The following is a 23,267-nucleotide window of genomic DNA, read 5'->3' as shown; positions in this document are numbered from 1 at the left end:
ATGCCTTTACCACGCATGCGTTACAACAGAATTCGTTTTCCACGCATAACCTTTACCTCGAATACTTGCGTGGTGACGTCATACGTCGTTAAGAGAAAGCGGAAGTTTATTTTCCGATTTCTCTTAAACGACGCTGATTTTCTGCATATCCCGACGTGACTTCACGTGAGTTTTTCTTTGGGGGGGAGACCCCCCCAAGCCCCCCTTTTTTTAATTTTTACCTTTACCATATATGCCTTTACTACAAACCTCGCAGTAAAGGTATGCGTGGTAAAGGCTTTCGTGGTAACCACGCATGCGTTGTACTGCATGCGTGGTTAAGGATTTTGTGGAAACGGCTTCGTTGTAGTGGCCGTTTCCCATGATAAAGATCCCCACAACCGTATTTTTTCTCAGTCGGTTCGGTGACTGAGTAGCAATCCTGCAAACTGTGTCGTTTTCCTTTTAACCCTCACACACCCTATTCGTGTCACGCTTCATCATCGGGTCTCATCCGGGCCCCTATAAACCAGGATGGGACCTACCATATTCCAGCGAGCACTTTTTAGGCTTCTTTTGCTAATGGGGTTTACTGTAGTATAGATAAAAATACCTAAAGGTCACTAATGTAACCCTTTATTACGGTGCCCGTGGTATGGTTAAAGCACTATTGTATGGGTGCTGAATCAAGAGCAACGTATTGTCACATCATAACATATACACCTATTAAATGAGACGAAATTTAAAGTAGAAATTCATTTTTTTGCCTGCTCATTCATACTTAAATCTTTCTTATTTTTTGTAAAATAAAAATAAAAGATAAAAGAAACTTTTAAAAAATTGCTTTGTTGAGTGAATTTGAGAATCCTACACAGTCAAAACACGCCTTCAGAGGTTCCAGTAAATGTTTATTTGTGCTGACAAACCTCAAGAGTAGTGCTACAACAGTTAAAACATTGTTGACATGTGAACAATTAAACCTTTCAGACTTTTTTTTAATCTTCAAAATAATCAAGTATGCAACACTGCAAAAGTGGATTTTGGTGTGGTTGCAGGTATTATTGCAGCCATTACTGTGGCCATCAGTGTTGGCTAACACCGGTATCATACAATCCCAGGCATTGGTTGACCACCTATGGCTTATGATAGACATCCCGGGATGAAGTTCTTGGCCACTAGCAGGTCTCCACCATCTCATTGTGGGACATGGACATTTGAGGTAGAATCTGTTTATGTGTGGCACTTGTATGCACGACCACTTGAGGAAATGTTATTTGGGAATCAAACTCATAGGTTTCCTAAAATGAACTGATGGTATTTTGGGATTAAAAAAAATTAATATTCACAAAATTACAAACTTTTGCTTAAGGGATTGGAGAATATGTATCCAGAATGAAAAGATGGTGTTTGGAAATAAAATGTTTATTTTCAGAAAACATCAAGATGGTGTTTGGGAGATTAAATAATGAAATTTCTGTAACAAAGTCAAAGTTGATGATTAGGTGATACTTTATGCTCAGCTGAGGACACTTACTGTTGGTGTTATTTCCATAGTGTCACAGAGACCATGCTATTAAAGCTATTTTTTCACATGACAGCATATCATCATCAAAATTGTTCAAGCTTTTAATGACGTCATTACAAATGCTGCCTGAGGGCACAGTTTATTCAAGTGGTGTAACCTTAAGGCTACTTCTCCTATCGAAATCCTTAAAATCACTTGAAGGATAGCTTTTCTATTTGTGCTAATTAGATTATTTTTACATGAGGTACAGCTTAGTTGTCTAAAAACTATGATTATGAGACTTGTGTAGGATTTAGTGTTCCTACCTTTCCACTCTATATAGAGTCTTTTTAGAAGGGGTAGGGCAGAAAAATGAAAAGAGTTGAATGTAGAATTGATGAAGATTTCAATATAGGAAAAAGTGAAGTACTGGCGGCACAAGGGGCTTGTAAATAGGCCCCACAATGTGTATCTTCAAATATACATGAAAGCAAGTCAAATTGCATAATAAGATAATTTGAATAGCTTATAACACATGTGTCTTTGAACGCAATTATTAACAATTTAGGAACTAAAACCACACTACTTCGACAACATTTTTCCCAGGTGCTCTCGGGGATGGAAGAGGGTGTCAAATTACCACTTGCAAGTACAAATTTGTTTGATACACCGCGAAGGTCAGTGGATATTTAATAAATGCATATTCAAAAATGCTTGTAAAACTCTGGTAAGCCAATTTATTTAAATGTACAATTTACCACAATTTCCAAAACATTTCTCAGTTGTAGTGTCCTACCAGACCCCTGCCCTTTAGGAAGTCAATTGTGCTCCTCAACTGATTCAGTGCAATTGAGATGCAGGGATATTAGCAAGAAGTTGAGACTCTGGGACATCTGAATCTAGGCACCCCCAAATATTACCACTTTTTGCCTCTCTATTGTACACATATCAAACACCATTCTAAGATAACTTTTATAATTCATACATTTTAAGCAGTCTTTTCACCGAGATATAGAGTTGAGATCTGGTTTAATTAATTTGTGTGCAGATTAGAGATAACATACACAGCAGTTCCTTTTGTGATGTGAAGACATGCATTGTCTTTGAGTAGGCACTATAGCTGTTCTGGGAGAAATGAATCAAGAATATATTTTGCTATTTGCAAGAGTTCAATAGTCTTTTCATCTGCCATATATCAAGGAATAAAAGGTGCCATAAACATGGCTCTGAACAGAGGCAATATAAATCAAAATTCCATGGTGCTGCTAATTTGCACTGTGGTGCTATTTATCATCATGGTGTGTTTTGTAAGGGTGTGCTGTTTTGCAGTTCCAGTTTAGTGGTCTCAGTCAGGTTCTGCAGCAGTGAAAGTCATTGTTCCTACTTAGTTTGTGTAGACAACATATGAACATTAAACCTAATTCACAGACTATTTTCAACCTATGAACTAAAATGGCTCACCTCTGCTCTTGTTGTTGTTATATGTATTTGTTAAGTGCACTATCACCCGCAAGGATATCCTGGTGCTAAGCACCAGGTGTGTGGGCCAAGCCGTGCCTATGGTAGGTTGGTTAATTGAAAAGTCAAGTCTTCAGCTTCTTGTGGAATTCACGAAGAGAGGAGGAGGATCTAATGTGGAGTGGAAGGCCCTTCCACACTTAGAAGTGATGTAAGAGAGAGCCTGTCCTCCTGATCTGGCTCTCAGTATGCGTGGGATAGCTATGAGTATAATCCTGTGGAGCAGAGGTGTCTGGGTGATTTGGGGAAGGAGATGCGACTATTCAAGTTGGTAGTGCGTAAGTTGTGTAGTGCATTGAATGTGTGTGTAAGGGGTTTGAAAGGGGTTTGAAACGAGAAAAACCATCACCCAGGCCCTCGTCACCAGCAGGCTGGACTACGGGAACGCCCTATACGCAGGAACAACAACCAAGCACCTGCGACGGCTGCAACACATCCAGAACGCCTCGGCACGACTGATCCTCGACGTCCCCCGACGCAGCCACTTCACACCCCACCTGAGAGGCCTGCATTGGCTCACCGTCAACAGCAGGATCACCTTCAAACTCCTCATCCACGCACACAAAGACAAAGCCCTACACAACGCCGGACCCATATACATCAACGACCGACTCAGCTTCTACATCCCCACCCGCATCCTCCGCTCTGCCAACCTCGCCCTTGCCACAGTTCCACGCTTCCGGAAAACCACCGCTGGCGGCAGATCCTTCTCCTACCTCGCTGCCAAGACCTGGAACACTCTCCCTACCAGCCTACGACAGACCCAGGACCTGCTGGCCTTCAGAAGACTTCTCAAGACCAGGCTTTTCAATCAGTAGCAGCCCCCCCCCAGCACCTTGAGACCCTCACGGGTATGTAGCACGCTTTACAAATGGAATGATTGATTGATTGATTGTTTGTTTATCTGGAGCCAAGGGGCCCCCTGAGGTATGATGTGATGTGAGTTCTGTGTGAGCGAGAGAGCAGTGCTGGGTGCTATTGGTGCAGAATGCAGGGTGCAGGGTGTGGCAGAGTTCATAACCACTTGCAGGAAGTGCATGTAAATCCCCTTTTCGTGTTGTGTAGTACTGTTTGGCAGCAGTACAGTGAGCAGTGGCCAGGGTTAAGAGCATGGTAGGGTTGTGGGGAAACCAGAGTTTGTGGTACTGGACGTGGTCCAGGAAGGACAGGCTCGGACAGGATTGCTTTGCACCAGCAGTGCACCTCCTGTGCATATCCTTGTTGCAGTCACTATTAAGTAGGTCTGAAAAGGTGAGGAGTACAGGGCACCATTTTGTGAGAATCAATTGGTAAAATAGAAAGGTCTGCCTCTCTAGCAACGGTTTGGGTTTGTGTAAATCTAGAAAATGGACAGAAAACGATTAGGTGCGTCCGTGTTAGAGTAAGAGGTGGCAGCCAAGCAAATGCTCTGGGAGCTCACACTGCAAAGTATGAACTCTGTGTGGTTCATGAAACCTTTGCAGGTAGTTCCTTATCATGGAAACGCTTGTCAATATACAGCACAAAATATTTGTGTGTGTGTTTCCAGGGTGTAAATATGCAAGTGATCTCCTGCAAATCTAATTTTGGTGTGCAGAAGGTACAATTTAAAGAGAAAAACATGGAATAAAATAGAGTGCCAATGCACTGCTCTGCCAAACTTTAGGGAACGGGGCTGTACACAAAGTCCAGAGCATTCATAAAAATGCCTTTAGATGTGATTTTTTTTTGTTAATTGGGCCCATTGATTTTTTCTGCGGCAAAACAGCACTGAATACTGCATTAGTTTAACTTGCAGAGGCATAGCGACAGTTGGTGCAGCAGGTATAGTGTCATTGAGGGCCGAGGTCTGAGGAGCACACTAGACTCCGATTATTGTTGTATTTCACAGTTCAAACTGCCGACAGGAGGCCAGTTCCTTCCTTGCACTAGGGCTGAGGATACACTGGCTATGCCACTGATAACTTGGGCAGTTCATTTATTCCAACCCGAAGATCCTCAAAAAAGCACTCAACCAAATTTCTAACCAAAAAACTACTAATTTATTATTAGGAGCAAAGAGCCTTGAAATCCGCTTTTCGCACAATTTGACAAGTGCCATTTTAAACACTCGTACCAGGCCCTTCCTCATCTGCATGATATAAAACTCCATACCATAGCGGGACAAATGTACACCATCAACCCGAAAAAATTCCACTGCGTCATATTTTAGGTCCGGATGTTCAACTCTACCCAAGTTCTCCTCCCTGCAGAAAAACATCATCTCCCTGTTGATTTTTCACCTGGCTTTGTCTATTGCTGCAGGCCTCCTTGCCCCCGTCCATGCTCTTCTCGGAACAAACTCTGTCCAAATAATGTGACATTCTGACCATTGCTGTCTAATTTCCATCATGTCCCTTTTCATCTCCTTCAACATGTCAACTTTCATCACCACCATGGCCTTCTCCCCCCAAATGCAAAACCAAAACATCAGAGCAGTGTTTATGCAACCTAGTATTTAGACAGTGAAAAAACTCCCTCCACCGCATACCCCCTTTACCATACCATGACACATTAAACAGACTGTCATTGAAGCCCACGTTGAAGCTGTGGGCTTTTTGAGCTTTGTGCCTCTCCGGTGACTTAAAGAAGGAATATCCCACAGTCCAGATAGACAAAGCCACCACTTTCAGGCCCGCCACAGCACCTGAAAAGACAATAAGTATGGGCAGGCGAAAAAACAACATGTCATCACACACCCCCTCCGATCTCACATATCTCCTGAAACATGCTGAGGACCACCTCCCAGAGTCCATAATCCAATCCCTGTATCATACAGTCTGGCTGCCTCCACGGCCACTCCAATCCTGAATGAATGTGTGCAAAAGGCACCCAGTTCTTCCTACAGGCACCGTAGAGCCTTTCTCAATACTGCAAAAACTTGGAATGCAGTCCCCTTTGCCCAGATTCATGCAAGAAGACCTCCCCGAGCATGTTCCCACTGATGCCCAGCAACTTCTAACCCCACCAAACCGGGCACAATTTTTGAAATGGGTAATACTACAGTAACACATTCTTCCCCTGCAATCTTATCTGTTTTGAACTTCTGCAGAAAAAGTTAAATTCCAGTCTCTGTCCACCTGACTCCTCCCCACTGCACATCCCCCATGGATCTTCCCCCAATGACTACGACACCCGAAACGCCCTGAAGAATTTCCATGACATCAGTGTGGAAAACAGGAACACCTCTCGTTGACCAAGACACACCTTTGGCAAGGAGTCAATGACCTTCCCGAGCAGTGGGAGCCCCAACATCCTCTGTTGCGTACCCTCAGTACCCTGTGCACATCCATCAAGAACCCACATACCCAGTTCCCAGGCAGATAGGGCATATCCTAAAAACAGCATGCCCATGAAGGCATTACATGCCAACTTCCCTATTATGGTGACCCTGAACAACCTCCTGTCAATCAAATCCAATGTGGGCTGAACCACAACTTCGTCCCTGCTCCAGCCTACTGACCTTCTCTGCTCGCCGCTCTGCAGGAATTCGTCCCATGCCTGTACATAAGATCTCCTCATCAACTCTGCCAAAGATCCACCAACCAGCTGGAACATCCTTTGTCTCCTATGCTCCATATTTCCACTTAAAACATTGTCTTGACCATGCCTGCCTCCGTGGCCAGCCCACGGCACCTCTCCCACTGTGACCGAGACAAAACATCCACAATGTCATTGTCCATACCAGGCACATGGTTTGCCATGAGGCAAACCGTGCCGAGTGGATTCCTGCTGCCAAGTGGTTGCGGTCCTAGTGGGGTACCAGGGGCTGCCTGATACCCTCCTGGCATAATCACCAGTACCCTCCGATGGGTCTCCAAGATGTCTATCCCAGGGCTGCACCCCCATCTGTGTGTGGCAGTGATGTTGCAATCCGGCTGGCCGCCCTGAGCCTTGCCTTCTCTTCACTTTGGGGCCATTGGGCCACACTAGGCTATCCTGAGTCAGCACACACACCACTGTGTTGAACCTGTAAAAATGGAGAAAGGTCCACAGATCTGGCATTAAACCCACTGATCACTCAACCATCTTCTACCTCAGGAAGTCAATACTACCTCCCATGACTTTCCAACCCGCTGACATCTGATACCTCAAGCAACACCCAGCCCATATGGTGGAATCCCCACCCTTTCTAGAGGGGGCCTCTCCCTTATGAGTCTCCCTGCAGGTATAGACTTTTCATGGCGGCTGATGGCACAAATCCCACCTGGATCCTTGCCCCCCTCCAAGGTGTCCCCAACACGGAGCCTTCGCCCACCCATTTCTCCTCTTCACTCCACTCCAAGCACGCAGCTATGAGGGCCAACCTGGACCCTCTGAGAGCCTCTCATCGAGCCTTGCGCCACAGTCTGGCCTGCCCCTGTCTTAACTGTAGTTTCCTGCTGCTCGAGAGAGCTACCCCGGCATGTCCCCCAGCCGCATTCTTCTGACCACCTGGACCGTAGACGCTTTGGGGCCCTGTTGAGCCAACCAACCCTCACTAAGGACACTTAGGGCCATTCCAAGCATCTCCAACGCACACTGAGCCATCCTCGCCCTCCCCGGTCTTCACAGCTAGCCTCTTTCACCCTCCCTCACCCCTGGTTGCACTTTCCCATAGCACCCCCGTCTTAATTCCCAGGCTATCATGTAATAGGGTCCACTCAAAACCAAGGGCACCTTTGTCCCCCACTGACCCCTTGCCCGGTGGGCACAAACCCTTGGTTGCTGTGTCCTAGGGGCTGTACAGAGATCAATAGTAATTGGGGGGTGGCAGCCCCATGCGAGAAGAACCGCTCCCCACCTACCCCCCTGGGGCTCCGACCCCTTTCTCCTTGCCTGGGGCGTGTACCCCACTCTCCTGTGACTCCCTTGTTGCCCCCAAGGACCTGTTGCATGCCACATCATCTCCCAGTACCTCCAATGCACAGAGCCCTGACAACCCAGACACATTGCCCTCATCTCCCCCACCATAACCCCTTCGGCATTCACCACCACATGGGAAGGGGCCCCCACCGTACCTGTTACTGTTGGGGTCTTGGAGCCCAGGGCCTACTTCTAGCATGTGAAATTCCTGCTGGACCTGCCCACGCTCTTCCACAAATTCAGAATCCCCAGTTGCTTGACCATGACCGGCCGCAGAACTCCACTCCCCTGAAGCCCGCCCAGAACCAGAGCTGTTCATTGCATCCCCAGGGCCTGCCGGTTTACTGCTGCGACCCACCTTGTCATGGCCCGCCAGCAGCTACTCCTCCCACTAACTGCTGCACCAGGTGGGCGCTCTTGTGAACTCCCGGGGCCAGCAGATCTATCCTGCCGGCCTCCCGCAGCAACGTCATAGCGTCAATGCGCTCATCCTGCATTATGGTGCCACTTGCCCACATGACTTGCCCTGATTAAGACCACAAATAATGATTTTGTAATGCTCAATCAATGAGTCACCTTACAAAATGGGGGTGATCCCGATAAAATGGCAAAAAGAATGGATGATGGACGGAATGCTGAACAATGCAAACATTAACCCCCAGTCACAGATATGGGCTCAATCCATAATTTTTTGCTCACCACGCCACCCAGTTTGGGCCCAGCCAAATGTAAATCAGTCTTGAACCTGCTCCTCATGGGAACAGTCCAGCCCGGCCTACCAAGTTAGGTTCTCCCTGGACCAGAAACAAGCATCCTGGGACCAGTTTCAGGGTATCACCCCTCATCAGCCAGGTTAGCTTGAATCCAGTGGCACAGCAAGCACGGGACTCACGTCTGGTCATACCCTTCCCACTTAGGGTGACATAAGCAAAAATCATGGACAGAATGCTGAACAATGCAAACATTCCCTACCAGTCACATCTGAGTTTAATCCATCAGGTTTTTGCTCACCGCGCCGCCCTAATGGCAGCATTTATATGTTGGGCTATCCCGGGTACAGCTTCAAAATAGCCCACATCACGTTTGGGCTGATCCACTCACCCAATACATCGGTGTGGGGGGGGGGATTAATCCGGTGGTCGGCTCCCCCCGAAAATCCGTTTGCTCTACTTTGTCCAGTACCTGTTTCGAAATCTAACAGCAGTAAAAAATGGTGCAAATCGATTTTCACTTATTTTGAACCACTGCGAAGTGCCCATAACACAAAACCGTAGAAATTAAAAATTCGAAAATAAAGAGCAAATAAGCAATGAACTCATGTGAGCCAAATATATAACACATTTCCCTACTAAATATGTTGGCAGCATTGAGCGGGAAATTGGCGGCTTTTGGAGGCAGGCCTCCTTAAAAAGCAGGAGAGATTGGATAGGCCCTCCCATCTCATAGGTTCATTCTGAAAGCATAAATTAAAAAACACAATTCTATTTTCCATAAATATTTGATCTGGAGAGAGGTGATGGGGGCTGCTTGGTGTAAATCAGAATTTGCGGTCCTATCTCCCTCGGCCTGGTCAAAGGTTGCTGAGAATCAATAGACAAACTTGATTGAAATTGATTTAAAATGATCTAAAGACGGGAATGCAGGGTGACTGCGAATTTCCTCATAAATTGTTCAGACATATCCTCCCGACAGAGCGCGTGCCTGCATTAAATGCCTACTCATTTGCATAGGCATCACATGTATTACCTAATGAACATTGACAGTTTCTTTGTAAACATTGTGTAATAGGGTCAAACGTGTTTTCGCGTTGGCGAACACAACATATCAAGCCTCAACCTATTAACCACTCTCACAAAAGAGGCGTGAACATAAAAGTAAATGTCACTCAGGTGAAGTGGCACTATTTTGGCTCGTTTATATGTATACTACACAGAGTAATATATAAAAAAATCTTTAAACTTGCATTTGATTCACAAAATTACCTTTCACCCTGTTACTGGGATGAAACACTGCATAAACAGACATATCAATGACTGATCTAGGTCAGCGCTTTTTTTGAGGGCCCTGTATCTTTAGCGTAGCCAGTGAGTCTTATGCCCTACCACAAGGAAGGAAATGCCCCCCCTGGTCTCTTTTAACCGCATGCGTGCGGGCGTAATTCCGCTCGTACGCTGACTTTTGCGAAACCGCATGTTACGTGACGAGCTGGGCTCGTCATCAGCGTAGCAGGAGGCTACCTCATGACGAGCCCAGCTCGTCATCAGCGTGCAAGGGGTTAAGCTGTGAAATATAGCATCAATCAAGGCTCTGGGCCCTGTACCACAGCACCTGTGGCTCCAAAAGAAGATCCGCCCCTGCCCTGTATAGGGAACATTTGTATTAGAAATGGGCAAAATTTGTAAATGGAGTAATTCTGGTAATTTTGCATTGCAAATGCAAAATTCCCTAAAATGATGCAACTTTGCCCATTCTCGTAATTATGAGTAATTTGACACAAATATCCTACAGGAAGCACAGGAGCAACCAATGTAACACCAGCGGCTGCTGCTGTTTGTGTTCTGTTGAATTTAGTGCTATTTTTTTTTAGTGCAAAATGCATACTCCGATCCATTTTGGACGTAAAATAGTACTAAATGCTGGATTACACTCCTTGTGCAATTCAGCTTAATCTCGCAGAATTTTGCTGCAATTTTGCGTAATTAATCTACAGTAAATAGCACGAGTGATTCTCACTCCTAATTTGTATGTGCACAGAAGTCGAATCAGGGAAAATTGGCAATTCGACAAACCTGTATGTTTACTCCTATTTTTTTTCAGAGCCTTGCTTAGTTTTTGAATTCGGAAAATTCACAGGTGTATGCCTGTGGGAGTATGCCTCACAGTGCTATACCCGAAGACAATCCACAGTGATAGATGTGATGTAAAAAGATGAATGCTTACATTCGGTAAACGTCGTTTACAACGCGGTGTTTACACCGCACAAACTTTACAACGCAAGTCATTACTACGACTTGTGCTGGATGGCGCTGTTGGTTAAGGAATATTGTAATTTTATATTTCAACACCTTCCCTACTGTTACGTGGACTGGTGTTAGAATATAAAATTATAATATTCCTCAATCCACGCCCTCCAACGCAAGTCATTGTAACGACTTGCGTTGTAATAACCGCGTTGTTAAGTACCGCGATCTAAAAGATCGCGTTGTACTGACATACATCCGTAATCAACATTTGCAATAAGCACTCACTAGAAATACCTTTGTTTCCTTCCCTTCTTCATGCATACAGCTGCAGGAAATCCAGCCACATGGCACATTTTCCAAAGCAATAGTTGGCAGCATTACAAATCAGAAGATAGTGATCATTGTGCCCAAAATGATTAGGTAACATATCAAAGACAGTGACACAATGGTGTGCAGCAAAATGACTGCCCCCCCCCTGCAGAATGTGATGAGGGGTCTTCCATCTGTCATAGATATTCATTGGCTGTGGTCTGAATGAGGACCCCCGAAGGGCTGGTAGTTCCTGGAAAGTTTGGGCCCCCTGTGGAGCTGAGGCCTGCCTTACACCCCTGTGGGCGAAGGATGAAAGACCAGAATGTCTCTTCAGGAATTTGACATGGTAGAGGGCAGATCCCTGCAGTAAGTGTTTAGCTTACTGAGCACTGGCGTAATAAAACTTGAGGGGTGGCCCCCGGCAAGGTACGTGGAGATGCCCCCTCTGGACTCAATCAGGAGCTCTCTAGGCAGAGTATTGTGCTGAGAAAAGCAGAGATTTAGTACCTGAGGCACAGCAAGCTCAAACTTTAGTCCTGTGTATCACTATGTCACATAGGGTGACTCATTTAGAAAAAAAAGAGATGGATGGAAAAGCTTGAGTTAATCTAAGTGGCTGGTAATTAATCTTGACTCATTTCGTAGCAGAGGTGGCTGACGCATGTTAACAGTGGTGAGGCGGGTGGAAGGGTCGTGGGGGGCCAGACGGGGGAGCACATAGGAGGGTGGAGTATTAAAAAAAAAATACCTGATGCTGCTTCTGCCGCCTTATGCCTCAGAGTTCCTCTGCTTCCTGGTCTCAGCAGCCGCTGGGACAGCATCAGAGACTCCCGGTGCAATCACCCACTGCTTTCATGCTGCATGAGAGCAGCACGGGGATTGGCCTGGGTGGGCTTGTTTAACGCTCTTCCAGGCACAGGGAGTCTGTGCTGTTTCACCAACCAGGCTGTGCAATACTACTGGGTTGGAGAAACCTAACTGTGCATGTCTGTTTGGCCGGCCTTAGATGGCCAGCCAAACAGACAAGCAGTTAGCAGTGCACATCCCTACGCCACCCTCCCATGGCCTGGCCCAGCCCATCCCCACACACGCTGGCTCAGCCAGCAGATGAAAAATAAAACAATCATTTTTTTTTTTCAGCTGCTGCTGCTGAGCCAGTGGGACGACCCTCTCCTGCCAATGCTGAGGAGCCGCCACTTTTTTGTAGCATTGTAAATTTAGTTCATATGCGCCAAATCAGGAGGAATCTAGCCACATGCACTTCAGTCTTGTACCGAGGAGGGAAGCCTTGCAGTTTGGGCTGGTCTCTTCCTATTGATAAGGGGCCAGGACTGATTTGCAAATGGTTGGTCCCTGTGTGTTAAGCAAAGTGAGCACAACAATGGTGGACTGCAATGCCACTCAGAGTAGTAACCATTAGCTGCGATTTATTAAGGTGTTCCTTCCACCATTTGCTGGTCTTCTCGACAAGTAACCTTATGTAGAAATTCTATGCACTGAGCTTGCTGTGCCATTAGGCTGTGACAGTACTTCACTGATAAAGTCCAGCAAAGCTGAAACACATCTGGGTAAAGCTGAAACACATCTGGGTGTGTGTTGTTGTACAGCAGGGACATGACTCAGCACCTAGGGACGTCTGGGCTGGCATTTTACCCAGAATAAGTATCAGTGGCTAATGGTGGTTTAAGGTCCCAAACATCACTTTTTGTTCAATTTTTCAGTTCAGTAGCCATGAAGATCATGAAATTTTCAATCAGAAGTCACTTTCTCACATCTACAGATAGATCAGGATAAATAATTCGAGTATATTTCTTTTCACGACAACATGGTACAGCCATACAAAGATGATGCATGAGATTTCTAATGCTCTCACATGTTAGCACCTGGGGAGACAATTATTACTCTGTCTCTCTTCCATTGTGCATTCCTGACTCTTGGTTAGTCTTCCATAGATTAAGAGCAGTGAAATGAAGGCCTACTGATAAGTAGTTGAAGCAGTTATTATATGGTTAAATGGCAAAGCGCGTGCACCTTGAATATCGACCACAGTATCGATGGGACACAATATTGTGCAGAAAATATTGGAAAGAAATTTACAGGTAGGCTGTCAAGATTTTCTAAACCTAACGTAAAACCTATATATTCGTACGTAGATGTGGAGTTAGGAATAGTAAATATATAGTTTTCTTATATGCGGTTACTTTTTCAACATTTTGTTGCTCGATATTCTGTCCTTGATATTCTTGTACCCCGAAATTCTGAGGGTCGAGATCTACAGTCATGACAAAGAGGTATGCATAATAAAATGGAGTGCATAAGACTCAACTATAGATTCAATGGTGGCAAAATAACAACTAATATTTATTTCAAATGCTACAATGAGAATGCAGATGGTGGAAATGAAGGAGCTTATGCATATTCACACAAAAGCTGGCAGACGCCACAACACTTAAGGACATAGAGGTGTGAGAATTAAGGGGCATATTAACAAGTAACAGGGAAAATTAATGCTAAGGGTGCTTAGCTTTAATTTTGTTAACGCCCGCTATTGCTGGATAATACCGCCTGGTTATCATGTTATTAACAACGCTAACCGCATAGGCGATAAAAAATCCAGCGATATCGGCATTTTGGGAGGTTATCGCTGGTAAATTAGTGATGAAACTACAAGGATAGGGATATCCTTGTTGATAGCCCATGGTAGACTTAGCCATGTAATCCACCTCCCATTGGATTACATGGCTAAGTCTGCAAATTAGCAGACGTAAAAAAGCAGCGTTAACCGTGGTTAGTGCTGCTTTTTTTGTCTCTAACAGGGTTAGCGTGAAGCTTGATAAGCGACATTTCTCCTATTATTTTGCTCTGGAACACCCACTTTCATCTCATTAGAGATGCAAAGGGAAGCGTAGTGAAAAAGGGTGCTAACATGCAATTTCGCATGTTAGCACCCTGTTGTTGATAGGGCGATATTTTTATCTCTGCTTCTTTGGCTTTTCAAGCCAATAAAGCGGAGATAAAGCCCTTGTTAATATGCCCCTCAGTTTCAGGCCTGATGTTTAAAACTCTAGGGCTCTATTCACAAATGTGCAGTTGCACACCAGTGATAAGCACTTGGCAGACTTCTTTCCCCTGGGAAGTAAGTTATGTCTCTACAAATGGGCTCTGTATCTTAGGAAGGGCCAGGATGGCTACAAGTGAAGCAGAACCCTGACCAACATCTATAATGAAGTATTGGCGCCTGAAAGTTTAGGCAGTGGTTTCCAGGAGCTATATGGGTAAGAGGGACAGGAACTCATGTCAAAGGGACTGTGGACCAGCACCAAACCTTATCAGAGATGCATATTTAAATGGGCAGCCATAAAAAAAGAGAAATTAGGGCAATCCCAATGTTCTCCAAAGGATCACCACAAATACATTTTTCACATGCTGCTAATCAATAAAAAATCTAACAACATGGTGTATGTGCCTTTAAATTGAACACTGGGTTGTTATACCTTTCGTAAAGTGAAAGTATAATTGTTGTTACTTGCAAAATAATTGCTGAACTTTCTACTCGTGCATGTTTGCTCTCCTGCAGCAGGAAGTACAATGTCCTCCATCTCCTTGTCTGCATCACATAAGAGTTTAAGATTTTGGCAAGTCATTTTTCATGCTTGAATTACAGTGTATACCTGTGAAATCGCCAATCTCCTGGGATGTTCTTTTCCTGGAATTTAATGAACGGAGGCTGCGTATCATAGGTTGAGGCTGCGGCCGCTGTCCCCACTTCATTAATCATCAGGCACTCACCTCAAGTCTTGTGCCTCCAAAGAACACTCTTCGCTTTCCTTCCACTCCTGAACCTTCATAATTATACAGTGTCATTTTGGCACTCTGGTACATTTTGCATTCCCCAGAAATATCACACCATCCTATTGCTTTTGAGGAAAAAATAATAAAGAATCGTATAGAGATTACAAAAGTCGCAGCCACTAGCAATCGCTTGGGCCATATTCAATTCCATTGTTTTTTAATTACAGTACCACTTTGGACTTTGTGTTGTTGGGTGATCAGTGTGCCACAGGACTCAAGATATACATCATAGGCCTAAGTAGTCCAAAATGCCCATGGGATTGCTTGTGTTCCTATTCATAGAGAATCTTGCCTGGCAATTCGGACCAGACTGCTCCTATTGGGGAAGAACCAAGTTTGATTTTCATATTGCTGATCTCTGAAATGAAATGAAATGAAATGAAATAAAGTATTTATAGAGCGCACGGTGGCCAAACGTCTTCCTGGCGCTGAGAGCTCTACTGAACAGAACAGACAGGGCCGAGGAATCTAGCAGGGGTAGGCCTGGGCAAACAAGAATGTTTTAAGCGCTTTGCGGAAGTGTGAAAAAATAGGGATAGAGCGCATGGAAAGAGGGAGGGAATTCCAAAACCGGGGGGCAAGGACAGAGAATCTGGTACCACCAGTGCGGGATTTACGAAAACGAGGAATAGTGAGGAGGGCAGAGGAAGACGAGCGGAGGGTGCGGACAGGGGTGTGAGTAGAGATCAAGGAATAGATGAACGCTGGAGCAGAGCGATCAACAGCCCGGAAGACTAGGCATCCAAGTTTGAACAGGGATCTCTGTAAAACGGGGAGCCAGTGGAGAGATTTAAGAACAGGGGTGATATGATGGGATTTGGGAAAGTGAAAAATAAGTCGGGCAGCCTGGTTTTGGATTGCTTGAAGGCGACGGGTTTCGTAGGCAGGAATACCCACGTACAAGCTGTTTCCATAATCAAGGGGGGAGGTAATAAGGGCCGAAATGATAATTTTGAGGGAGTCAAGGGAAAAAAAACAGGAGATCTTACGAATCAAACGGAGGGAAAGAAAGCAGGAGGACACTACAGAACTAACCTGGCCGTGCATTGAAAGGTCATGACTGACCCTAATGCCAAGCGTTTTGACGGAGGGAACAGGAATAGGGAGGGGACCAAAGATAGGGGGCCAAAAGGCAGAGGACCAAGGGCTGGATGAGCCACCAGTCAAAACAAGCTCAGTCTTGTCTGGGTTGAGCTTGAGATGATTGGCGCTCATCCACCCGGAACTCTTTCTAAAGTGACAAATTAAGTGAAGAATGGTAAACTGGATGTGTCCCCAAGCAAGTACTAATGGATGAAACTCTTGCCGTTTCCCTACTGCTCAAACAGGAGTTCAGTCAGCTAACCCTTGCCGACCCTTCTGAGGAGCCTGGGATGAAGGCAAGCAGGTCCAAACTTCCTTCTTTAGACAGCAAGACAAGCCTTCCAGCAGCAGGACAGTCCTTCAAGCACCAGGGCAGTCTTACTGGCAGCAGGAAAGTCCTTCTCTAAATTTTCCACAGTTCCAGGAGTGTTCTTGTGAGTGGTTTTGAAGGTCCAATATATATACCTGGCACCAGCTTTTGTGGGGGGAGGGATTCTCTGACCTACCCCCAACCTGTAAATGTACAGGAATTTATATAGCGCAAATCACCAAGCGGTTTCTAAGCGCTTGCTTAGGGAACCCGTCCTGGTATTCCCCTGTGAGATAGCCCCGGCAGGGTATCCGCAAGGTGAAAGCCAGGCATCCCGCCACGAGGGGCCGTTGTGGAGATTAAGCAAGCTATTGCCCAGAGACGCAGAGTGTGAACCCGTGAATCAAGTAGGCACCGGAGCGAGAATTGTCAAGTCCATGGACATTTTAGGACTCAAGACCCCGCCGAGCCGGGAATTGAACCCTGGTCCCGGGATGACCTCTGCTTCCAGGTCTGCCTCCTCTAACCAGTGAGCCACACTTCTCCACCTAGCTTTGGTCAGTTCTTCCCTTCCCCCTGAGTTTGGCTCCAAACTATCTAGGGTGACAAAGGGCATGTGTCAGGTTCTTTTGAAGTATAAGTGGGACAGAAAAGTTAGAAATGTTTATCCGGGACAGACTCATTGAAGCTAGAGACATTGTGGGGCATATCCCCTAGCAGAAGGTTCATAGATCATGCATTGCTGCTAGCAAAGAGGCACTTAGCATATACCTGGAAATTGTTAAGGGAGCTGAGTATTTTAAGGTGGCAGGCAGATGTTTTGAATTGGTTCAACCATGAAATTATGCTAACGCATATTGAAGAAGAGAAATGTGTATGATCAGTGTTGAATTTGTAGAAGAATGAGTCCCTGTTAGAAATTGAGTTACTGGTTGACTGGCGTGTGAGTCCTGGTGAAACAGCAACCACAATCCTTGTCAGGGTATGGCACAAGCAAATCCCAAATTAACCTATTATCTACCCCTTTGTAGCTTGGCAGAGAGCAGTCAGGCTGAACTTAGAGGCAATGTGTACAGCATTTGTGCAGCACTTCAAATAGTAAAACAGTGAAAACACCACACAAAAGATCCCACACCAGGTTAGAAAATTTTAGCAGAATTTAGTACATGAAACAAGACCAAAACAAAAAGAAATCTAATCAATAGAACCACAGTTATTAATTTTTCAAGAATAAACTGCAAAGCAGCACCTAAAATCATAAAGCGCCAACCTTTGGTCGCATTGGACCAGGTTAAAGGGACAGGTTCAGGCAGACATCGATGGAGTGCGGGTTAGAATCAATCCCAGATTAGTCTCGCTGAAGGTTTACCTTCTCAAGTTCTTGTGCCAAGAGTCCCGTTCTCTTTGGGGAGGGTTGTGGGGAGCAATGAGAGCATCACTGGGGGTGGTCAGCATGGCACAAAGAACAGGTTGGGCATAGCAGATGGGCGGGCTGGAGCTTCAGGTTGGTGGCCCCCTGCAGGTGATCAATGCATGCTTTATGAAGAGGCAGGCTAGCGCTGGCTCTCGCTAATTTTTGGTGCAAGCGGCATGGACTTGGTGCGAACAGGGTCATTCAGAGGCATGAAGAGCCCAAAAGCTTTATTTGCAGAGTGCTGAATCACATCAAGGGTCCAGGACCTGAGAGGGCCAACTTGGGGGTCAGGAACTCACTGCAGCTAGGTCCAGGAGCTGGTTGGGCAGCCTTTAATGTCCCTGAGACCCAGATCATGAGGCCAGTAAACTAGCCCTTTGAGTCTCGATGGGGTCCTGAGTTCAAGATGGAGTTACAGGTCCAGGTCTTCCCCTCCGGGCAAGAGGGCAGCAGGCAGCAAGTCAGCACAGCAGGGCAGACGTTCCTTTAGAGCAGCGGTCCAGCAGAGTGGCAGTCCTTGTTGCAGCTCAGGAGTCCTTCTTCCCAGCAGAGTATCAACAGGTCCAGAAGTGTACTGAAGATTTGGTGACTGAGGTCCAGAATTTATACCCTATTGCCCTGGTTCTGTAAGGTGACAGTAGCTTCTAGACAGTGGCTTTGAGGCATTTTTGATTTCCTGCCTGCCCTGGCTCTAAACTGGCTGAAGTGACAATGCAGGGTTATTAGGCCCTTTTCAAGTGTAAGTGGGTTTGTGTTCAGCTCCGCCCCCCCCCCATCCTGCCAGCAGATGGCCCACTCAGGCACACCAAATCCCTTTATTGTGTGGCTGTCTGGGAGGAATTAATAAACTCCAACTGTCACTTACACCCATTTGTGTGACCCAGGCCAGGCCATAGGCACAAATGGGCTTAAAACTGAAAAATTACAACTTTCTAAAAGTGCTATTTTTTTAGTTGTGATCATAATCCTGACTTTACCTTAAATAGGGCTTTTCACCACAATTCTAAATACAACTAAGATGACATAACTCCCAATTGGAAATTGCAGCCTATTGAATGTAATAAGGAATCTCCGATGTTATTCTACGAGAGGGGTAGGCCTCAGTAGTAAAAAATGAATGTTGGACATTTTCACTACCGGGACATGTAATACTGAAAAGTACATGCCCAACCTTTTCATTGCACAGTACCCTGCCCAATGAGCTACCTATGGGGTGACCTTTTTTCAATAAAGGGGAGTTTAAGGCTGGGCAAGGCTGTTTTAATGCCAAGTCAACATGGCAGTTTAACACTGCATTCAGGCTGCAGTGGCAGGTGTGGGACATGTTTGTAAAGGGCTACTAAGTGGTTGGCACAATAAGTGCTGCAGGCCCACTAGTAGCATTTAATGTACATGCCCTCGGTATATGGTACACCCAATTAGGTGTTAACCATGTTTTAGAGAGAGAGCACAAGCACCTTAGCACTGGTTTGCAGTTGTACAGTGCAATGAGTCCTAAAGCACAAACAAAATCATCAAAAGAGGAGGAAAAAAGGCAAAATGTTTGGAAGCGACCCTGCAGAGAGAACCATATCCAACAGTGCAGATGCCTAAACAAATAGCATGGCTGCATAATGTTGAATTCACCTCAGACTTTTTTGATCCACTAACAGACACTGCTGCCCCTTTAGCTCACTCTTTCCGGTCCCTGCTTTTCCCCTTTGGGCCCATTATCTCATCTTTCTCTTCATCCTCCTTTCTCATTTGTGTATTTTTCTCTTTCTTGCTCTTTTTTTTTTCTTTAATTTTTTATTGAAGTTCAATGGTGTCATTACAAAAAGAAAAAAGGAACACATTTCGGCCTATCACATTTGCCAGAAAAATAAGAGAGGAAAAACCAATGTTCGTTAACATCAAACTTTCATCCACAATATATAAATCCGAATTTAACCAAAATATGAACCCCAAATCAAATCAAATTTTTTTACCTTTCCCACCCTCAGAGCATACCCTTGCTCGCATTTCCAAACTCTCCGCATTTTCTGTATCCATTCCTGCATTAATGGAATCTGTTGTGACTGCCAGTTTTGAAGTTACAGAGATCTAGCAACTGCCATTGCAATGTATATTAATTTAACCTGCGGGACTGAGAGTCTGAGATCAGGATCAAAACCGTAAAGCATCAATTTTACATTTAAAAGAATATCAAACTGGTAGTAATTTCTCAAAAAAGCGAAAATATCATCCCAGAAAGACGAAATCTTTGTACAGTGAACCATTTTATGGGACCAATTGGCAGAGACATGGCCAATATCTGATGAGGAAATATAATGTTGGTCTGCAAAAATGAGTGCCTGTGGGACCCACTGGCAACCGATGCAAATTAAGCACTAAGTATGACAGCCTGGCATCTCCCACACCTTGGATGGAATAATGACTGCCATGATGAAAAAGAAGAAAGGTGAGGCACAGATTTGTAAGTGAGTGTGCAGAGAGGGGTTCTATGGCAAATAATGATGCCATATGGTGGAATGGCAAAGTAGACACTTGACTATGGCCCTGGTTGGTCCTGCATGTGAGGCGGGACACAGAGTTTGCTTTATGATGGTCATTATGCTGTTGATTGTTCCAGTGTGCATACCAGGAAGTGTCCTCTTTACTGATTTTTTGAATGCTTACTGATGAATTACTAAGAGGTGTTTAAGAAAGGGATTTTTTTACACTAACTTGCGTCAATTTTAACTCTTCCCATATTTTGTTTTGACTATAATTATTCAGGATGCACCATTACTATTATTTTCTTGAGGATTGATTGATTTTGGATTGATTCTAACTGACAAATAAATAGTTATTCTCAGATCTATCAAAGTCAATCGGAAACACCATGAAGAAAGATTCCTATTGGTGGGAAGTTATTGTCTAAATTTTAAAATAGGAGAGCAGTGTAGCATAATGTTCAGTGCACTTTACTACTCCATATGGACTACAGTCTATCCCAGAGATGCTCTTTGGGCCCTATTATTAGGGTGTTGCTGTATCATGACCTGGTCATCTTGGACTCGATTGTATATGTATGTATGCAGTATTTCTATGGCATGCACCTATCCAAAAGACAGCAAAGGTCTGTATGGGGGTCAAAGACAGGCATAAAGTTAATGAGTGATAGGAGAGGTAGCTGGTTTGTGGACAGTTAATGCTTGTAATGTAGTATTCTTTAAAGATGGGCATCTTGAGCTCTTTCCTAATTTGGAGTGGTGTCAAATCTTTCCTAAATTGCAACGGTGCTGGTGAGATCCTGATGATTCGGGATGTTGTTCCGGGTCCTAGGTCATAGACTGAGAATGCCTGCTTTCTTGTTTTTTTCTATTTTACAATTCTTAATCTTCTGTGTGTTGGTGTGCTGTCCGTGGGTTTGCAGAAAACTATCAGAGATGGTGAGCATGTTTGCAAAATAAATAGAGACAATGGTCATGATGACTTTGTAAATGCTATGACCAGCAAGCAAAGTCAATGGAGTTCCATCAGGATGAGGTTGATGTGATCATATTTCTTCAGGCCAAGGGTGAGACTTTTTGTATTGTATAGGATGCCCCTAATGAATGCTAATGTGGAGAATTGCAAAAGGAGGGTAAAGTGAAAGAAGTGTGCAGAAGGATCCACCCCCTAAATCCGCATGCAAAATGGGGATGTCCTGACCTCTTTCCCAAACTAGAAACAAATTAATATTTATTTTGCCCAGACTAAGGGTGTAATTTATATGTTGGTGGAGAGGGAACTCTGTTGCAAAGAAAACAGTGTTCCCTCCTCCCCAACATAGTGGTCCACCCGACTGATTGAAATGCGGGCAGACCAAAGGTTTGATCACAGTCAAGATTCCTCTATCTCCTCTGTGATCAAACACTTAGGACGGCCCTATCTAGTAAGGGCCGTCGGAAGCAAAGCTCTAGTTCCGCCCACGTGATTTAGAGGGGCAGAATTATAGATCAGTTTTCACTGCCTGTCACAGCCAGGAAAACCCTGGTAGTAAGGGGCATTGAAAACTGCAAAATTCTCCCCTCACCATGGGAGAGGACTCCCATGGCGAGGGGAGCATTTTATTTTTTATTTTCAAAAACAAAATCCTGCTTCTGGATTTTCTTTTCGAATTAAAAACACAAACAGGAACATCAGTGACGCGGTCCCTACCAATGCATTAGACATGACTGCCAGCTTGGCAAGCAGCAACTCCCCCAGGGCTTCACCCTGGAGCAGAAACAGGTCGCCTGTCTGAATCAATTAATCGGGCCCTAAATCTTCATACTGATATAGAGTAGAAGATCTTTATCAAATTGTTTTTAAATACACATAAGTACACAGGTTTGTAGATGTTGACCAACATTTGCAGAGTAACACACTCAGAACCCCCTACAGACCCTCCCTTGCCACTGTTTTGCAAATTTACCGATTCAGGAGGCGGGTGATGGTGGGAAGGGGAAGGTATCTCCTCCCTACCAACTCTGTACAATTACTTGGTACAGAGTTGGGAAGGGGCCAGCCACTGGTCCAAGCTGCACAGTAACTCAATCACCCAGGCGATTATAACTGCATATATTTCCAGGCTCGAAAATGATGTACAATGTTCCTACACCTAGGAAATTCAGGTTCTGGAACATCAAACATCTCTTACTTGTGCTGGGCAGAATTTTACATGGGATTTCAACTCAGTACAACTTGTAATTGAGGCCTAAGAAGGTATTCCTCTGCAATACTGTTGAGGGGCTTTAGCTGTGGACTGTGTTGAATTTTGTTTCTAATGTAAAATGCATTTTGGGAAAGTCATAATCACTCATTTCCATAGATATTATGAGGGGAAAATAGGGTCACGGATTGGAAACAATGCAGATTACACACAGCCCTTTAGTTTGTCTTGCAGGGCAGGATCAAGCTTGCTTGGGGCTGTGCTTTGAATGGAAACCCAATTTGCATGAGGTATGGGCTCATGATCCCGCAGGAATATCACTCAGCCGCGACCCGTGCAGGTAAGAGCGGTGGGGCGGTGCGGCCGGGTGGGGGGGGATTTCAACAGACGCCGATGACGAGGGAACATTAATTATTTATTTAATTTTCCATTGTGGTCATCTGTCGAAATCCCTCCCCCCGCCCCCAACCGGCCCCACCACTCTTACCAGCGCGGGCCACGACTGATATCACTTGCAACATTTCTGGAGCAGACCAGGTCACATGGCAGAACTAGAGCATGCCCTGTGCCCAATGTCTAACAGAGACACATCCTGCTCGGCCAGCTGCCCTGTAGCTCCTAGCCAAGAATGGCCCGATGCGGCATCTGCTCCTGGCATCAGGTGCTGCTCCAGATATCTGCTTGTCATGTTATTGATGCGGACCCCTACAAGCATATTGGCGGCCTACATACTCTGTGGTTGAGATTATCTCCCCATGAGATGTAAGATTGACATAAACCAGCTGGTATTCTACCATCATTACTTTCGTGAA

The 23,267-nt window shown here is 45.1% G+C and overlaps 1 protein-coding gene across 1 annotated transcript in view; it reads left to right on the top strand.

Moving 5' to 3' along the window:
• Nucleotides 1–23,267, top strand: part of FGF14 (fibroblast growth factor 14) — a 1,298,256-nt gene that overhangs the window by 266,773 nt on the left and 1,008,216 nt on the right. The window lies entirely within an intron of this gene.

The sequence above is a fragment of the Lissotriton helveticus genome, chromosome 8, assembly GCF_964261635.1.
Source record: "Lissotriton helveticus chromosome 8, aLisHel1.1, whole genome shotgun sequence".
NCBI lineage: Eukaryota > Metazoa > Chordata > Amphibia > Caudata > Salamandridae > Lissotriton > Lissotriton helveticus.
The sequence above is the reverse complement of the archived record's forward strand: the minus strand, read 5'-3'. Positions and strand labels throughout refer to the sequence as shown.